The sequence below is a fragment of the Mastigoproctus giganteus genome, chromosome 5 (assembly GCF_048544385.1).
Source record: "Mastigoproctus giganteus isolate SK-2022 chromosome 5, ASM4854438v1, whole genome shotgun sequence".
Taxonomy (NCBI): domain Eukaryota; kingdom Metazoa; phylum Arthropoda; class Arachnida; order Uropygi; family Thelyphonidae; genus Mastigoproctus; species Mastigoproctus giganteus.
In genome coordinates, this window is record NC_143579.1 from 227,878,667 (window position 1) to 227,898,120 (window position 19,454).

General features: G+C 39.7%; 1 protein-coding gene across 4 annotated transcripts in view; it reads left to right on the forward strand.

The window, feature by feature from the left end:
* The window catches only part of CRMP (Collapsin Response Mediator Protein), a 272,256-nt gene that overhangs the window by 131,576 nt on the left and 121,226 nt on the right, over positions 1-19,454 (forward strand). The gene's annotated exons all lie outside the window — the stretch shown is intronic.

Here is a 19,454-nt window from a genome sequence, read left to right on the forward strand (position 1 = left end):
TATTTTTCCTGTCTTCCAATATAGTTTTGAGAGTGAGGGAGTGATGCTTGGTTATTAGATCTTTAAAGTAATTTCGGCACTCTGCTACAAATACTGGACAAGTAATTAGTACATGTTCCACTGTTTGTTGTGTATGGCAGGTAGGACATAGAGGGGGATCCTCTCCTTTCAGAGATAACAGTGGCTGAAATGAGTGTGTCATGTCTGTTTTGTGGTGTGCTGGATTTCCATGGTTGGAGCAGATTTTTAATTTGATTCCGTTTGTTATTGGTTAAGACTTGCCATTGCTGTTGCCAGTGATATATCTCACTGTGATGAATGACTTGTTTGTAGTCGGAAAAAGGGATATATTCTGATAGAGAAATTATGCTGTTAGCATCTTTAGTTCAAGAAAGGACATTGACAGTTTAAGGTGTACCTTAGTCTCTGTTAACTGGTTAGATACCCACAGGAAGGGTGAATACAGTGAAATAGGGTAGATACTACAGCCATTTATTTTATTTTTTTTTACAGCAAGGGCAAATACATTTAAAGCAGTAGTCAGAATCATGAATGCTTCTGTACAATTAAGAAAATATAGCATGAAAAGAGATGCTGAGAGGAAAGCACAAGGAGCTGGCCACTTTAATAGAGCTGAAAAAGGTGGTATGTAAGAGTCATAGTGATGAAAAAATTTACACTTGGGAATAACACTAAAATAACTTGATTTACTGGGAGGGGTTGAATTAAAAATGGTAAAGATAAAAAAAAAAAAAAAGGATTTGGGAATTATGTATAGTTAGACATTAAGTTCTCTCTACAGTGTAGAAAGCAGCAGGGAGGGCCCATATTAAAGTGGGGGAAAAAGTGGTGAGATTGGCAAGAGATATAGACATAAAAGATCACTAATTTTTTTTTTTTTTTTTTTGCATATCAATTGGAAAGACTGTCACTGTTTATCAAAAACCCTGAGGTTCACTAAACCTTGAAAGTTGCCTATTGCAGGACAAACAGAAGTTTGCCACCATGTTCAGGCTCTTGTGGGCAGAACGTACGTTGAAAACAACATTCCATTACATCTGACTTAGAATCTGTATTTTTTAAATAATTGCCCATCTCTCCTTTTTTGTTTCAGTTGCCTTGCAGTGTTTTCTGTCATATCCTGCTGAAGTATCTTAACATATATGACAAGTTAGAGACATATTATAATTCCAAATTGCACATTTATTACAGCCCAACTTTGATTAACATTAAAGTTTTATTGAAAGCATTAGTAGAGGCATATGATGCAAGAAAACAAGCTTATACAGCATCACCCTTAAAAAAACAAAAAAACTTCCCATTTCACCCATCCATTTGTTTTAAAAGTTTGTCCAGTTCTTCCTTGAATTTATTTAAGCTATCCACTTCCACAATGACAGATTTATTTTATTTATTTCATATGATGTGATCAATACACGAAGGAACCAGTTTTTCCTTGCTTCCTTCGTGTATCGTGGCCGGGATACCCAACCAACCGGTTGGTTCGGCACCATCGTGATATCCAGCCCGAGGCGCGAATCGAATCCGCAATCTTTGGGTTGCCAGGCAGGCACTTTACCTACCCAGCTAGCCCGGCAGGCACAATGACAGATGGAAGTTTATTACAGCAATCAACTATCTGCTGGCTAAAGGCAAATTTTTGCACATCTGTTGCTAATGCGACAAAAAAATCTTATACCAAACTAATTCACACATCTATTCTTCAACTATCTTTCTTCAATTTGAGTTTATGCTCCCCTCAGGTTCTGGGCAAGAAGAAGAATCCCATTAGCATTGAGCCTGTTCAAACCATTCGAGGCCTTCATCAGCCATTTACAATCCAATGCACGATTAAGACCTCTCCAGCAACTTTCCAGTTCCTTTTTGTTATGTGCAATGGCCATTCATTTACTATCCACGAACTTGTGAATTTCACCTGTCCATATCCATTGTTGTCCTCCAGGTTTTCTTTTAGTTCCTCTTGGGTACCATTCTCTTATTTTCTTAGTCATTTTTCATCATATCTTTGAGCTGTGTCCTTCCAAGTCCATTTCAGTTTATTTTTTTATTAAGAATGTCCTTTATTTGTGTTTGCTGCCTAATCCATGTTGTTTCTCTTCTTATCTAATAGTCTGATTCCTAATATAATTCATTCCATTCTTCACTGTGCAGTTCTCAGCTTCTTTTCCATTCTTTTGGTGAGTGCCCAAGTTTCACTTCCATAAGTCATGGTGGGGAGTATACATTGGTTCATTATTTTATGTTTCAGACAAATTGGGATATTGCTCCTCAGCATGTGACTATATTTCCTGAATGCTATCCATCCAAAATTTATTCTTCTCTTGACTTCCAGCCATTTATCATTATTACAGCTAATGACTTGTCCCACATAAGTATATGAATCCACCTTTTCAATTACTGCTCCTTCAATGATTATATCCCTTTCTGTGGCATACTTATTCATCATTACTTTTGTTTTAACCATATTCATCTTTAGTCTGAAATCTTTACCAACTCTGCATAACTGATTAAGATTTTTCTCTAATTCTTTGGGATCGTGGCTTATGATCACAATGTCATTTGCAAATCGTAAATTGTTTAGGTACTCTCCATTCACATTGACTCCTTTCTGCGACCAGCCCAATCTGAAAGCTTTCTCAAAGGCAGTAAACAACATTGGAGATATTGTCTCCCCTTGTTGGACACTTTTCTCAATTTAAAATTTGCTACTATCTTTGTCTAATCTAATGAAGGAGGTAGCATTCTCATATATTTTCTTCAACATCATAATGTATGGGATGTCTATGTCTTGTCTTTCCAGTGCCTGAAACATTGCCTTATGCTGTATGGTGTCAAATTCATTTTCATAATCCACAAATGCCAGGCATAATGGTGTTTTATATTCATTTTCTTTCTCCATTAGCTGTGATATTACGTGAAGGTGATCCATAATTGAGAATCCTATCCTAAAGCAAGCTTGCTCTTTCAGTTGATTCTCATTAAGTATTCTTTCTAATCTTGTAGTAATGACTCTTGTGAACAACTTGCAGATGTGGGACAATAAGATAACTGGTTTATAATTTCCAATTTCTGATTTATCTCCTTTCTTATGCAGCAAAATTATGATTGCATTATTCAACTTTTTAGACGTCACACCATTCCTAATGTATTTTGGGAAGAGTCTTGCTAGTTTCTGTGTCATGTCTCTTCTTCCTAATTTTAATAACTCTACAGTAACTTCAACTTCTTCTGGTACTTTTTGATTCTTCATTTTCTTCAATGCATGTTCTACCTCATCAGGAAGGATTAGCATTAGCAAGGGCACATGATGCAAGAAAGCAAGCTTACATAGCATCAGCCAAAAAACAAACACAACCCTTTCTCATTTCACTCATCCATCCGCTCCAAATGTTTGTCTAGTTCTGCCTTGAATCTGTTTAAGCTATCAACTTCTACAACAACAAATCTAAGTTTGTTCCACCAATCAACCACCTGCTGGCTAAAGGCAAATTTCTGCACATCTATCCTACAACTGTCTTTCCTCAATTTGAATTTATGCCCTCTCAGGTGATTATTCTGAACAAGAGGAAGAATCCCATCAGCATTGAGCATGCTCAAACCATTCAAGGCTTTATACACCTCAATCAGATCACCTCGCAGGTGTCTAGTCTCCAGACATTGTAATTTACAAAAATTAAGCCTTTCTTCGTAAGAGCAGCCCTTTGTTCTATTCCCTAATCTTGTTGCCCTTCTCTGTACTCATTGCAACAGCTCTACATCCTTCTTAAAATGAGGCCTCCAGACCTGTACACAATACTCAAGGTGTGGTCTGACCATTGCCTTATACAAGGGGATAATCATCTCCTTATCCCTGCTAGAAAAATTCCTGTATATCATTGACAAGACACCATGGGCTACTCTTGCAGACCATCTGCACTGCTCAGAAAACTTCATATCTGCCTGCACAATTACCCCCAGATCCTTTTCACTCTCTACCTCTGTCAATGTAATACAACACAGTTGGTACTTTACTCTGGGGTTACTGTTTCCCATATGTAGTACTTTCCATTTGTCAATGTTAAACTTCAGTTGCCACCTCTCAGCCCATCTACTCAACTTTTCTAGATCCTGTTGCAGCAGCGTACTGTCATTAGTGTCATTAACAACCCTACCGACCTTTGTATCATCTGCAAACTTGAACATTAAGCCTGATATAACTTCAGCTTACTGCCAGAGTTTAATACACCTCTGGCATTCCCCTCCCTGAATAACTCATGTGTGAATGTTGATGCAAAATATTCATTTAGTTTGTTAGCTACCTGAGCAAGATCACCAACAGTTGAACCATTGATGTCAAGTGGACCAATCTGATTCATCCCCTTCCTTCTAGAGTCATCAATATCAATATCATTAATATCATTGAAAAATATACAAAACAACAATGGGCCCAACGCTGAACCCTGGGGGATTCCACCAGCCTTGTTGCCCTTCTCTGTGCTCGTTCTAGAAACTCTACATCCTTGCTAAAATGAGGCTTCCAGACCTGTACGCAGTACTCAAGTATGGTCCGACCATTCACAGGTCTAACCCCACTTGATAATCACCTAATCCCTGTGAATGATCAGACCACACTCAAGTGTGGTCTGACCATTCACAGGGATAAGGTGATTATCCCCTTATACAAGGGGATAATCACCTTATCCCTGCTTGCAAAAAGTCCTGTATATCATTGACAAGACCCCATGATCTACTCTGGCAGCCTGTCTGCACTGTTCAGAAAACTTCATACTGACTGAACAACTACCCCCAAGTTCTTTCATTCTCCACTACCCTGAGTGTAATACCGCATATTAGTACATTTCTCTGGGGTTCTGCTACCCATATACAGTACTTTGCATTTGTCAATGTTAAACTTCAGTTGCCACTGCTCAGCCCATATACCCAACTTTTCGAGATCCTTTTGCAGCAGCATACTGTTATTAACAACCCTACCAACCTTTGTATCATCTGCAAGCTTTGACATTAAGCTTGATATACCTTCATCAGTATCATTGATAAATATACAAAACAACAATAGGCCAAAACCAAACCCTGGTGGACTCGACTAATAACATTGGTCCACGAAGAGCAGTGTCCATTGATTACCACCCTCTGTCTTCTCCTACTCGACCATCCTTTTATCCATTGTATTAACTTGCCCTTAAGTACATACTGCTCCAATTTGTACAGTAGTCTTCCATGTGCAACAGTATCAAAAGCTTTCCTGAAATCCAATTATATGATATCAAAATTATTTTTTGCATCCAGTTCCTTTGTGACCACATCATTGTATCCAATCAGATTAGTCACACAACACTTTCCCCCTGACAAACCCATGCTGTGTCTAAATTATTACTGCTGTCTTGTCTAGATGATTCTGAAATGCTTCTTTAACCAGTTACTCCATTATTTTCCCCGGAACAGAAAAGGCATGTCACCCTTTGATCCCCCTTTCTGAATTGGAGAAACATTTGTACACCTCCAGTCTGTGGGGACTTCCCCCAAGTCCAAGGATGCTCTCATAATTATGGCTAAGTGTTTGCTTACTTCCTTTGCCATCTCCTTTATAACTGGATAGATCTCATCTACCCCAGGTGCCTTTCTTATGTTTAACTACAACTATTTCTCCTCCACTTTGCTCTGTTATTACAAAATCATTTAACTCCTTGTTAGTTTGATAAACATCTGGCCCTCTCCTCCTTGAATAACTCATGTGTGACTGTAGATGCAAAATACTCATTTAGTTCGGCAGCTATTTGAGAATGATCATCTACAGTCAAACCATTGATATTAAGTGGACCAATCTGATTCATCCCCTTCCGTTTAGAGTTTATATAAGTAAACAAGTCTTTGCTGTTTTTCTTTGCATCCTTTGCCAAGGATTTTTCATAATCTGCCTGTGCTTGCCTAACCTCCTTTGTGACTTGATTACAGACTAGCTTATATCTACCATAGGCTTCTGTGTCACCTGACGATTTATGTGCATCCCATGCATTTTTGTTCTCTGCCACGAGTCTGATTAGTTACACCCCCAACACTGACATCCATTTGGGCCTAAACCTAGAGCAGTATTTATTAGTTGGAACAAAAAGCCTTAGTAGCTTCCAGAATTACTTCTTTGAATGCCTCCCAGTTAGAATTTGCTGTTGGTAACATCCATCAGTTGGTTCCACTGTATAGAACCTAAAAAAATCTCTGAGACTACTGTAGTCGCCTTTACGAGAGCAAAACCCTTCTCTTTACCCCTGATGGTAGTTACATAAGGTAGGAGAATGCCAGAGGTGAATTAAACTCTGTCAGTGAGCTAGATGATTTTGTAATAACTGAAAGAAAGTTGAACATAAAAAAGGCACCTGGGGTGGATGGAATCTATCCAGTTATATTGAAGGAGGCAGTGAGGGAGTTAGCAAACCCTTAGTCACAATTATGAGAGCATCATTAGATTCAGGGAAGGTCCGCATTGACTGGAGATGTACAAATGTATCCCAAATTCACAAAGGGGATTTAAATAGTGACACAAATAATTATAGACCTGTTAGTTTAACTTCTGTTCTGGGGAAAATAATGGAGTCACTGGTTAAAGAAGCACTGCGGGATCATCTAGACAAGACTTCAGTTATAGCTCGGACACAGCATGGGTTTGTTAAAGGGAAGTCTTGTCTGACCAATTTGATTGGATACAATGATGTGGTTACAAAGAAACTGGATGCAAAGAATAATTTTGATATCATATATTTGGATCTTAGAAAGGATTTTGATACTGTTGCACATGGAAGACTGCTACACAAATTGGAGCAGTGTAGCATTGGAGGCAAATTGCTGCTATGCATAAAGGGAGGGTTGAGTGGGAGAAGACAGAGGGTGGTAATAATCAATGGACACTGCTCTTCATGGACTAATGTTATTAGTGGAATCCCCCAGGGTTCAGTGTTAGGTCCATTGTTATTTTCTGTATTTATTAATGATATTGATGATGGTATATCAGGCTTAATGTCCAAACGAAGGTCAGCAGGATTGTTAATGACACTAATGACAGTATGCTGCTGCAAAAGGATCTAGAAAAGTTGAGCAGATGGGCTGAGAGGTGGCAACTGAACTTTAACATTGAAGAGACTGCTTCTACAGGGATGGGATACACTTAAATAGAAAGGGTGCAAGAATATTTGCTGATGCTATCGAGGCAGAGTTAAGTGGGTCAGAAAACTGCTAGCTTGGGGAGATACACAGACTAATAGATTAACAGTAGCTGCTGGCAAAGGTGAAAGTGATTCTTGCACTGCTTCTATTGAAATGCAATTGAGCAGCAGCCTGGAAAGCAAGGCAATGGGGTTTTCCAGACTGCTGGGAGTCATAGTGGAACAAATAAATACATGGGCTGTGTTAGAGTAACTAAGAGTAGAATCAGGTGCCTGTATACTTGCATGTACACCAATGCTAGCAGTATATTTAATAAATTCGATGAGCTTGAAGTGCTAGTCAAGACATCAAAAGCAGATATTGTTGGGTATCAGAGACGTAGTGTTACAGACATAAGCAGTGCAGAATTGGCATTTGGGGAGTACTATGTGCACAGAAAGGATAAACAGGACAGGAAGGGAGGAGAGGTTATGCTGTTAGTTAAAAAACACAAAATCTAAGGAAGTGCATCCAATTGATGTTGGTGGACAATGCAATGTTGAGTCTGTTTGGTGTGACATAAGCACCTGGAAAGGAAAAATTAGAGTAGGTGTGTTATAGGCCTAATGAATCTGATGAGTATAATGAGCACTTCTGTGTGGAAATAGTGGGCCAGTAAATCAGAGTGTCTTACAATGGGGGATTTTAATTTCCCAGAGATTGACAGGAATTTGTTGGTTGGTCACTCACACACCATCAAGGCTTTTGTGGATTTATTGGATGATTGTTTTCTACAGCAGCATGTTCGGGAGGCAACTAGAGGGAGTAATACTCTTGATCTGATTTTCAGTAGTGAGTCTTCATGCATTAAGAATCTGCAGATAAAGGAACCACTAGGTGGCAGTAATTCACAGTGTGCTGAAGTGGGATTTACTCAGAGGTAATTACCTTCAAGGGTAAAGGGAAGGATTTTTGCTTTTGTAAAGGTGACTATGGTGGTCTGAGAGTATTTAAATTCTATATGGTGGGATAAACTTAAGATGTTATCAACAGCAAATTCAAAATCGGAACCATTCAAAGAATTAATCTTGGAAGCTACTAGGCTTTTCATACAAAATAAGAAATATTGTTCAAGATTTAGGCCTAAATAGATGTCAGATGAACTAATTAGACAAGTGACAGAGAAGAAAAATGCATCGGATACATATAAAATAACATGCGACACAGAAGCCTATGATAGATATAAGCTGGTCTATAACCAAGTCACACAGGAGGTTAGGCAGGCGAAGGCAGATTACGAGAAATCTTTGGCAAAGGATGCAAAGAAAAACAGCAAAGAGTTCTTTACTTATGTAAACTCTCTAAAAGGAAGGGGATGAATCAGATTGGTCCACTTCATATTGATGGTTCAACTGTTGATGATCCTGCTCAGGTAGCTAAAAAACTTAATGAATATTTTTATTCTACATTCACACATGAGGAGTTATTCAGGGAGGGGAATGCCAGAGGTGTATTAAACTCCGGCAGTAAGCTAGATAATCTTGTAATAACTGAGAGTAATGTGGAGGAGAAATTTTTGCAGATAAACATAAAGGCACCTGGGGTGGATGGAATCTATCCAGTTATATTAAAGGAGGCAGCAAAGGAAGTAAACAAACCCTTAGCCATAATTATGAGAGCTTCCCTGGACCCAGGGGAAGTACCCATGGACCGGAGATGTGCAAATGTGACCCAAGTCCACAAAGGAGGATCAAAGGGAGTCCCAGGTAATTACAGATCTGTTAGTTTAATTTCTGTTCCAGGAAAATTAATGGAGGCATTGGTTAAAGAAGCATTGCAGGATCATCTCGACAAGACTTCAGTTATAGCTCGGACACAGCATGGGTTTGTTTAAGGGAAGTCGTCTGACCAATTTGATTGGATAATATTATGTAGTCACAAAGGAACTGGATGCAAAGAATAACTTTGATATCATATGTTTGGATCTTAGAAAGGCCTTTGTTACTGTTGCACATGGAAGACAGCTGCACAAATTGGAGCAGTGTGGCATTGGAGGCAAATTGCTGCTATGGATAAAAGGATGGTTGAGTGGGAGAAGACATAGAGAGTGGTAATCAATGGACACTGCTCTTCGTGGACTAATGTTATTGGCGGAGTCCTTCAGGGTTCAGTGTTGAGTCCATTGTTTGCTGTAAATATAAATGATGTAGCCAGTTCGGCAGGAGCAGCAGTATGTAGTGCACACTTCTTGTGTAGACCGGTGTTCGAGCCCGTGACCACAAAATACAGAGGATGAGGAAAGGTCAGGGAATAACTAATGCATATCCCTGGAGCAATATGGCCTTAGTTGCTAATGATCCTAAAAACCAAAATAACAACAACTGCTCTTTGTGGACTAATGTTATTAATGGAGTGCTTCAGGGTTCAGTGTTGGGTCCATTGTTTTCTGTATTTATATATGATATTGCTGATGGTATATCAGGCTTAATGTACAAGTTTGCAGACAAGTATGATTTTAATGTACAAGTATGAAGGTTGGTAGGGTTGTTAATGACACTAATGACAGTACGCTGCTGCAACAGGATCTAGAAAGGTTGAGCAGATGGGCTGAGAGGTAGTAAATGAATTTTAACATTCACATATGTAAATTACTACATATGAGAAGCAGTAACCCTAGAGTAACTCATCAACTGTGTTACTACACTGACAGTGGTAGACAATGAATATAACATGGGGGTAATTGTGCAGGCAGGAAATTTTCTGAGCAGTGCAGACGGTCTGCAAGAGTAGCTCATGGTGTCTTGTCAATGATATACAGGAATATTTCTAGCAAGGATAAGGAGGTAATTATCCCCTTGTATAAGGCAATGGTCAGGCCACACCTTGAGTACTATATACAGGTCTGGAGGCCTCATTTTAAGAAGGATGTAGAGCTGTTGGAACGAGTAGAGAAAGGCAACAAGATTAGTGAATGGAACAAAGGGTTGCTCTTATGAAGAAAGGCTTAAGTTTTGCAAATTACAGTGTCTGGAGACTATGCACCTGTGAGGTGATCTGATTGAGATGTATAAAGCCTTTAAGGCGCCTCCATAGCCAGGTGGGCAGGAGCAGCAGTCGTAGCACACGCTTCTTGATTAGACCGGGGGTTTGAGCCCGTGACCACCAAATACATAAGATGCTGAAAGGTCAGGGAATAACCACCGCATATCTCCGGAGCAATATGGCCTTAGTTGCTAAGGCTCCTAAAAACCAAACAACAACAACATAAAGCCTTGAATGGTTTGAGCATGCTCAATGATGGTGGGATTCTTCCTCTTGCTCAGAATAATCGCCTGAGAGGACATAAATTCAAATTGAGGAAAGTTGGTTGTTGGATAGATGTGTGGAAGTTTGCCTTTAGCCAGCGGGTGGTTGATTGCTGGAACAAACGTCCATCTATTGTTGTAGAAGTTGATAGCTTAAATAGATTCAAGGCAGAACTTAAACATTTGGAGCAAGTGGATGAGTGAAATAAGGTTTTTTTTTTTTTTTGGCTGATGCTATATAAGCTTGCTTTCTTGCATCATGTGCCTTTGCTAATGCTAATTGACAAATGTTAATTGACAAATGACAAATTACACACAGTTAATTAACAGTTACACAAAGTTACATCATGAGTTACAGAAGTAGCTCATGGTGTCTTGTCAATGATATACATGAATTTTTCTAGCAGGGATAAGGAGGTGGTTATTCTCTTGTATAAGGCAATTGTCAGGCCACACTTTGAGTCTGGAGGTCTTATTTTAAGAAGGATGTAGTAGTAGTAGTAGTAGTGGCATGTGATGCAAGAAAGCAAGTGTATGAGCTTATGCAGCATCATCCAAAAAAAATCACACCATTCCTTCCCTATGCCTGTCCAGTTCCTCCTTAAATTTATTCAACCTATCAACTTCCACAACGACAGATGGAAGTTTGTTCCAGCAATTAACCACCCACTGGCTAAAGGAAAATTTCCGCACATCTATTCTACATCTGTCTTTTCTTAATTTGAATTTATGCCCCCTTAGGTTCGTAATCTGAACAAGTGGAAGGATCCCATCAGAATTCAGCGTGCTCAACCCATTCAAGGCCTTATACACCTCAATCAGGTCACCACGCAGGTGCCTAGTCTCCAGCCACTGCAATTTGCAGAACTTAAGCATCTTTGGCAAAAGATGGTAAGAAAAACAGCAAGGATTTCTTTACTTATATAAACTCTAAAAGGAAGGGGATGAATATGATTGGTCCACTTGACATCGATGGTTCGACTGTTGATGATCCTGCTCAGATAGCAAACAAACTGAATGAGTATTTTGCATCTACATTCACACGTGAGGAATTATTACAGTTTGAAAATGGAAGAAGGTTGTCAAATTGTAGCAGGGTGCTTAATGATTTTGTAATAACTGAGAGCAAAGTGGAGGAGAAATTGTTAAAGTTAAACATAAGAAAGGCACCTGGGGTGGATGGGATCTATCCAGTTATTTTAAAGGAGGCGGCAAAGCAACTAAGCAAACCCTTAGCCATAATTATGAGAGCATCCTTGAACTCAGGGGAGGTTCCCACTGACTGGAGATGTGCAAATGTATCCCCAATTCACAAAGGTGGATCGAAGGGTGATACGAGTAATTACAGACCAGTTAGTTTAACTTCTGTTCCGGGTAAAATAATGGAGTCACTGGTTAAAGATGCATTGCAGGATCATCTAGACAAGACTGCAGCAATAATTCAGACACAGCATGGGTTTGTTAAGGGAAAGTCTTGTCCGACAAATTTGATTGGTTATTATGATGTGGTCACAAAGGAACTGGATGCAAAAAATAATTTTGATATCATATACTTGGATTTCAGGAAAGCTTTTGACACTGTTGCGCATGGAAGACTACTGTACAAATTGGAGCAGAATGGTATTAAGGGTAAGTTGCTACATTGGATAAAAGGATGGTTAAGTGCTAGAAGACATAGGGTGGTAATCAATGGGTGCTGCTCTTCTTGGACTAATGTTATTAGTGGAGTCCCACAGGGTTCTGTGTTAGGTCCACTGTTGTTTTGTATATTTATCAATGATATTGATGAAGGTATATCAGGCTTAATGTCGAAGTTTGCAGATGATACAAAGGTTGGCAGGGTTGTTAATGACAGTAATGGCAGTGTGCTACTGCAACAGGATCTAGATAATTTGGGCATATGGGCTAAGAAGTGGCAACTGAAGTTTAACCTTGACAAATGCAAAGTACTACATATGGGTAGAAGTAACCCCAGAGAAACGTACCAACTGTGTGGTACTACACTTAAGGTGGTAGAAAATGAAAAAGACCTGGGAGTAATTGTGCACTCAGATATGAAGTTTTCTGAGCAATGCAGACAGGCTGCCAGGGCAGGTCATGGGGTTTTGTCAATGATATATAGGAATTTTGCTAGCAGGGAAAAGGAGGTGATTATCTCTCTGTATAAGGCAATGGTCAGGCCATGCCTTGAGTACTGCGTACAGGTCTGGAGGCCTCATTTTAGAAAGGATGTAGATTTGCTTGAGCGTGTACAGAGAAGAGCAACACGATTGGTGAGGGGAATGAAGGGATCCTCTTACCAAGAGAGGCTTAAGTTCTGCAAATTGCAGTGGCTGGAGACTAGGCACCTGCGCGGTGATCTGATTGAGGTCTATTAAGGCCTTGAATGGGTTGAGCACGCTGAATTCTGATGGGATCCTTCCACTTGTTCAGTTTACGAACCTAAGGGGACATAAGTTCAAATTAAGAAAGGACAGATGTAGAATAGATGTGCGGAAATTTGCCTTTAGCCAGCGGGTGGTTAATTGCTGGAACAAACTTCCATCTGTCGTTGTGGAAGTTGATAGGTTAAATAAATTTAAGGAGGAACTGGACAGGCATTTGGAGGGAATGGTGTGATTATTTTTTTTTTTTTTTTTTTTTTTGGCTGATGCTGCATAAGCTCCTACACTTGCTTTCTTGCATCACGTGCCACTGCTACTACTACTACTACTCTCTTGGTAAGATGATCCCTTCATTCCCCTCACCAATCTTGTTGCCCTTCTCTGTACACGCTCAAGTAAATCTACATCCTTCCTAAAATGAGGCCTCCAGAGCTGTCCGCAGTACTCAAGGCGTGGCCTGACCATTGCCTTATACAGAGGGACAATCACCTTCTCCCTGCTAGCAAAATTCCTATATATTATTGACAAAACCCCATGACCTGCCCTGGCAGCCTGTCTGCATTGCTCAGAAAACTTCATATCTGACTGCACAATTACTCCCAGGTCTTTTTCATTTTCTACCACCTTAAGCGTAGTACCACACATTTGGTACGTTTCTCTGGGGTTACTTCTACCCATATGCAGTACTTTGCATTTGTCAAGGTTAAACTTCAGTTGCCACTTCTTAGCCCATCTGCCCAAATTATCTAGATCCTGTTGCAGTAGCACACTGCCATTACTGCCATTAACAACCTTCCAACCTTTGTATCATCTGCAAACTTCGACATTAAGCCTGATATACCTTCATCAATATCATTGATAAATATACAAAACAACAGTGGACTTAACACCGAACCCTGTGGGACTCCACTAATAACATTAGTCCACGAAGAGCAGCACCCATTGATTGCAACCCTCTGTCTTCTCCCACTTAACCATCCTTTTATCCATTGTAGCAACTTACCCTTAATACCATTCTGCTCCAATTTGTACAATACTCTTCCATGTGCAACAGTGTCAAAAGCTTTCCTGAAATCCAAATTTATGATATCAAAATTATTTTTTGCATCCAGTTCCTTTGTAACCACATCATATTATCCTATCAAATTTGTCAGACAAGACTTTCCCTTAACAAACCCATGCTGTGTTTGAATTATTGCTGCAGTCTTGTCTAGATGATCCTGCAATGCATCTTTAACCAGTGACTCCATTATTTTACCCGGAACAGAAGTTAAACTAACTGGTCTGTAATTACTCGTGTCAGCCTTCGATCCCCCTTTGTGAATTGGGGATACATTTGCACATCTCCAGTCCGTGGGAACCTCCCCTGAGTCCAAGGATGCTCTCATAATTATGGCTAAGGGTTTGCTTAGTTGCTTTGCCGCCTCCTTTAATATAACTGGATAGATCCCATCCACCCCAGGTGCTTTTCTTATGTTTAACTTCAACAATTTCTCCTCCACTTTCAGTTATTACAAAATCATTAAGTATCCTGCTACAATTTGATAACCTTCTGCCATTTTCAAACCTTAATAATTCCTCATGTGTGAATGTAGATGCAAAATATTCATTCAGTTTGTTTGCTATCTGAGCAGGATCATCAACACTCGAACCATCGATGTCAAGTGAACCAATCAGATTCATCCCCTTCCTTTTAGAGTTTATATATGTAAAGAAATCCTTTCTGTTTTTCTTAGCATCTTTTGCCAAAGATTTCTCGCTTATATCTGCCATAGGCTTCTGAGTCGCTTGAAAATTTATACGCATGCCATGCATTTTTCTTCTCTGTTAAGAGTCTCATTAGTTCGTTAGATAATCATTTAGGCCTAAACCTTGAACAATATTTCTTAATAGATATGAAACTTTTAGTAGCATCCATGATTAATTCCTTGAATGCTTCCTACTTAGAATTTACTGTTGGTAACATCGTCAGTTGATCCCACTGTACAGAATTTAAAAACTGTCGGAGACCACTGTACTCACCTTTACGGAAGCAAAAACCCTTTCCTTTACCCCTGATGGTAATTAAATCTTTAAGTAAATCCCACATCAGTACACTGTGATCACTGCCACCTAGTGGTTCTTTTATCTGCAAATTCTTAATACACAAATGAACACTGCTGATAACCAGATCAAGAGTATTACTTTCTCTGGTTGCCTCTCGAACATGCTGCTGCAGAAAACAATCATCCAATAAATCCAAAAAAGTCTGATTAGTGTGTGAGTGACCACCGCAAGTTCCAGTCAATATCTGGGAAGTTAAAATCCCCCATCATAAGACATTCCGATTTACTAGCCCAATCTATTTCTCTGTACAATTGTTCATTGTACTCATTCAAGTCATTAGGCCTATAACACACCCCTACTCTTATTTCTGCTTTCGCAGTGCTTATGTCACACCAAACTGACTCAACAGTGCACTGTTCATCTATATCAACTGGATGCACTTCTTTTGATTTTATGTTTTTCTTAATTAACAGCATAACACCTCCCTTTCTATCCTTTCTGTACACATTGTACTCCCCAAATTCCAGTTCAGCATTCCTTATATCTGTGTGACACCACGTCTATGCTATCCCAACAATATTTGCCTTTGATGTCTTGACCAACACTTCAAATTCATCAAATTTATTTACTATACTTCTAGCATTGGTATACATGCAAGCATACATACTCCTATTCCTAGTTACCCTAACACATCCCATGTACCCACCTATTTCAGGATGATTGCCATCCGTTCCTGAAACCCCCAACACCCCACACTCCAGGTTGCTACTTATTCTAATAGAAGTTGTGCAAGAATCACCTTCACCTCTGCCTACGGCTACTGTTAAACTATTAGTCCTTGTATCCCTCCAAGCTATCAGTTTTCCGACCCACCTAACACTGCCTCGATAGCATCAGAAAATATTCTTGCACCCTTTCTATTTAAGTGTATCCCATCCCTATAGAAGCAGTCTCTCCTGTTAACAAGTACAGTCCAGGCTGAAAAAAATTCTACCTCTTGAGCCTTGCACATTCTTTCCAGGGCCGAATTGATCGACAAGGCTCTCATCATATACTCCCTTCTATCGTGTCTGGGCAGAATTGCAGACACTTTCAAATTCAACCCGAATTCTCGGCTTTTGTTCAACAGTGACCTGTACTTGTTAAGTAGAGCTGCTGGATCGAGTACAGAGAAGGGCAACAAGATTAGTATGAATGGAACAAAGGGTTGCTCTTACGAAGAAAGGCTTAAGTTTTGTAAATTACAGTGTCTGGAGAATAGACACCTTCGAGGTGATCTGATTGAGGTGTATAAAACCTTGAATGGTTTGTGCATTCTCAATGCTGATAGGATTCTTCCTCTTGCTCAGATTAATCGCCTGAGAGGGCATAAATTCAAATTGAGGAAATACAGTTGTAGGATAGATGTGTGGAAGTTCGCCTTTAGTCAGTGGGTGGTTGATTGCTGGAACAAACTTTCATCTGTCCTTGTAGAAGTTGATAGGTTAAATAGATTCAAGCAAGAATTAGACAAATTTGGAGTGAGTGGATGGGTGAAATGAAGGGTTTTTTTTTTTTTTTTTTTCGGCTAATGCTATATAAGCTTGCTGTCGTGCATTATGTGCCTTTACTAATGCTGATGATAATATAAAAAAGTAAATCCCACATCAGTACACTTTGATCACTGCCCCCAGTGGTTCCTTTATCTGTTATTTCTTAATTTTTTTTTTTTTTTTTTTTTTATGTAAACCACAAACACGAGAGGTATTAGAACCTATAGTACTTAGTACCGTGCTTGGGTTGGAGATTGAGAAGACGAAAGAAGATATTTGTTGACACTGGACTTGAACTTCTGTAGACTGTAATTTTCAGGAAATACGTATTTAGGAAGGTTGTTCCAGAAAACGGCAGTTGAATGAATAAACGAGGAAGATGAAAAGTTGGTTCTGTGAGTTTGAAGTTGGACAATAAATGGAGGTTGGCTGGTGGCGGCATGTGTTTGGACTGTTTTGAAAGAGGGAGCGGAAATTTTTATGGCAAATTCAGAAGAACAGTGCCCATGGAAGTATCTGTAGAAGAGGCATGCATCAGAAACGTACGTTTATGAGACAGCGAGTGGAGAGACTCTGTTAGAGATGAATCATTAATTAACCTAACTTCCCTCTTCTGAATGGAATCGAGAAGCCTGAGAGAGGTTTTGGGTGCACCACCCCAGATGTGGGAACAATATTCCATGGCTGGCCGGATTTGTGATTTATACAGAGTGAGTAGCTGTTTGGAAGAAAAATAACGCTGAGAGCGAAAGAGAAAACCAAGTTTTTTAGATGCAGAGGAAGCAATATTTGCAATGTGCTTGTGCCAAGAGAGATTAGAAGTCAGGGTAATCCCCAAAAGAGATATATCATTTTGCCTAGAAATCGGAGTGTCACCAAAGATAAGCATAGCAGCAGAAGGATCCCTTTTGCGAGATATAAGACAAGACTGAATTTTAGAAGGATTGAAATCAACTGAGTTGTCTTTGTTCCGCTGGAGAATTACCTGAAGATCGGCATTTAAGGAATTGGTAGCAGATTTTCGAGAAATTGAAACTGATTGAGCAGGACAAGGTTTTTCAAAATGGAAAGTGAAATGCAATGTACTATCATCGGCAAAACTATGGATAGGATTTCCAGTCAATGGAAGAAGGTCATTAATATACAAGAGGAAAAGAGTGGGGGAAAGAACTGAACCTTGGGGGACACCGGCATTAGTGGAGAAGTTAGAAGACAGAGAGCCATCTACCGTCACCCTCAGTGAGCTATCAGTGAGAAAACTGGATAACCAATTACTAAAAACAGTTGGCAAACCATAAGATGGAAGCTTGTTTAGAAGACCTTCATGCCAAACACGATCGAAAGCCTTTGAGATGTCAGGAGCAACTACTTGTGTTTCACTGAACCTTTCCATTGAATTTGTCCATAAATGGGTAACATAAGCCAGAATATCACCAGTGGATAGACACTGACGGAATCCATACTGGCGATCGTTGATGAGACAGAAGGTTTCTAGGTAGTTAAGAGTTGGCGGTTAATTGATTTCTCCATTACTTTAGAAAGAGTAGAAGTATTTGCAATGGGACGATAATTGGATGGGAGGGATTTGTCACCCTTTTTAGGAACTAGCTGGATATGAGCAAATTTCCAAGCAGAAGGAAAAACACCTTTGGAATAAGAAAGTGAAAAAAGGCGGCAAAGAATAGGAGTAAGTTCAGGAGCACAGGTTTTGAGAACAAGTAGAGAAATACCATCGGGACCTGGAGCTTTCTTAGCATCAAGATTCATCAGAATCCTTCTGACATCCTTTTGACGGAAGACCACAGGAGGCAACGGATGGAGCGTGTTGGGAGGTGTTTTACCAAGATCATTAATACGAGTTGGAAGAAAAATGGGAGGCTAGCAGGTCAGTTTTAGCCTTGGCTGAAGTGACAATAGAACCATCTGGTTTGGGAGCAAAGATGGGAAAATGTTGCGGCCAATAGCTTTGGAAAGAGACCAGAATGCTCGGCTACCATTAGGGCAAGAAGCAAGTTTTCTACTTGTTGCCTGTTCAAACTCTAGTTTGGACTGATTAATAACTGCTTTACAATTTTTGCGAGCTTTGGTGTAGGCAGAAAATGAAACTGGAGAATTGGAAACAAGCCAATTATGATATGCAACATTCTTCTCTTGAACAGCTTTAGCACATTTATTGGAAAACCAAGGTTTATTTAAAGGACGCGATTTTAAAGTGGAGTGTGGGATAAAGGATTCCATTCCTGCAAGAATAATTTCACTGACACGATCTGAGCAAACATTGACATCAGAAGTTTTGAAACAGTAATCCAATCAAGGAAAAGAAGAAAAGAAGTCTTGCAGGTCATTCCATTTTGCATTCTTGTAATGCCAAACAACACGAGGTTGGGTATAGCCACGAGATAAAGGTTCCATTGGAGAAGAGACAATCACCAAGTTGTGATCTGAAGTGCCTAAAGCACCTCTCATCTAGACCGCGTACTTAGAAGGGTTGTTTGTGAGAAAAAGATCAAGCGTATTGGCTGTATGATTAGAATTGTCCGGTTTTCTTGTAGGTAAATTAACGATCTGTGGAAGGTCATTAGTAATTGCAAAAGCCTCAGCATCTCGACCAGCTGATTCAGTGTGACTAGAAAACGGAAGCCAGCTGGAGTTGTGAACATAAAAATCACCAAGGAAAATTACCTCACTGTTAGGAAAGTTGGACTGGAGAAAGTCAAGTTGCAAAGAGAGGAAGTCAAAGAGCTCCAAGTGATTAGTGGAGTTGGGAGAACGGTAGAGACAACAGATGAATTTGACACAATGAGGTAGAGAGATTTTAAGCTAGAGAAGATCAAAGAGAGGAGATTCCAAATTGCCAAGTCTCTGACAGGTAATATCAGAACGGACATATGCACAAGTACCACCTTTGAGGCAAAAGGAATCATACAGCGAATAATTTTGGCATCTGAGATGAGCAGTAGTTGAATCAACCGATAACTGAGATTCTGTCAGAAAAAGTACATGGGGTTTGGCAGACTGCAAGTGGAAATGGA